We start from the raw sequence: 1,397 nt of genomic DNA, 5'->3' as shown, positions 1-1,397 counted from the left end.
ATATATATATGAAGCATATTGTAGAGCCATTAAGACATGCTTTAACTTTCACTAACATTTCGCCTCATTACTCATTCATTTCCATCAATTTATACTAATTTTAAAAATATGTATATGTCCAGGGTCTCTATTACTGAATGATATTCACCCAATTACTTCAACTTACTGTTTTAAACAGTAAATGGTGCTATAAATGTCTTACCTTCCAAAAAACCCCCCACGGGTATCAGTTGCTGAAGTTTTGCTGTAAAGAAACATCTGAACACCTGTAGATGAAATATTGTCATGTTATTAAACATCTGTCTGCCGTCAATCATTATCAATGACAGTTGAACCTCTCTAGGCTTAAGGTTAAGTTTAACAACACGGCTTTTCCAAACCATTACATAATAAGGCTCAGAGAATCTTTTGCTACTTGTGTGTGAGCGGGGAGGGACACTGGTGTGGTGGGCGTTTTGTTCAGTCCAGAGTCAGATTAAGGTTAAAGTCAATTGTTTGTGAAGGACACACTGTCGCTTTCTCTTTTAATGGGTCTTCCAGTTGTTTCTGAGATGCTGATGCTAGTGATATTCTGCTCACTTTCCTTAGAAGTTCTTACCTGTTTCAAAGAAGATTGTCTAATAAAGAAAATAAAAATTGTGATTATTTACTCACCTTAATGTCATTCCAAACCTGTATGACTATACTTTCTTCTGTGAAACACAAAACGAGACGTTCTGAAGAACATTGCAATGAAATTTGCACCATTTGAAATTTGAAATCATTTTACTACAAAACCAATGACATTTTTAGTGAATAATAACTGTAATTTTGGTCTGTTTCAGGCATCTTGGAATATAGATCACAAGTCAAACGGGCTAATTTTCAGGTGCAGTTTGCCCCTTTTTGCAGTATGAAAGTTCCTGGTTACTGTGTGCTTTCACTGTATGGACAAGAGCAGCATTAATATTCCTTAAAATGTCTCCTTTTATTAACACAGAATAAAGAAAGTCATACAGGATCTCAAACATGAGACTGAGTAAATGAAGCTTAATTTTCTCGGATTACTAAAAAATGAAAACCCAACTGCGACCAAAGGATTGTAACAAATGCGAAGAAAATTATGAAACGAAAATTATTCAAGCTGTTTAGAAAATGTAGAAAGGCATCATATTCTAATAAATGCTAATTGTACAGTAGGTGAGATTGCCTCTATCATACTCCCAAGGTTTATGCCTTGCAACTCTAAATGAGAGTGATAGAGAAGGATTTAAGCAGGAAGGAAAGGATGGAAAGAGTGAGTGAGGGAAGGAAGGAGGGGGAAGGAATGAGGGAACTTCATTAGGTGTGGTGAAGTGTACCATTCTCATCACGGGCAGAGCTCATTTTAACTCCATAATGAGCCTGAGATTAGGGGC

The sequence above is a fragment of the Sinocyclocheilus grahami genome, unplaced genomic scaffold (genome assembly GCF_001515645.1).
Source record: "Sinocyclocheilus grahami isolate Dianchi unplaced genomic scaffold, SAMN03320097.WGS_v1.1 scaffold1.1, whole genome shotgun sequence".
Lineage (NCBI taxonomy): Eukaryota > Metazoa > Chordata > Actinopteri > Cypriniformes > Cyprinidae > Sinocyclocheilus > Sinocyclocheilus grahami.
The sequence above is the reverse complement of the archived record's forward strand: the minus strand, read 5'-3'. Positions refer to the sequence as shown.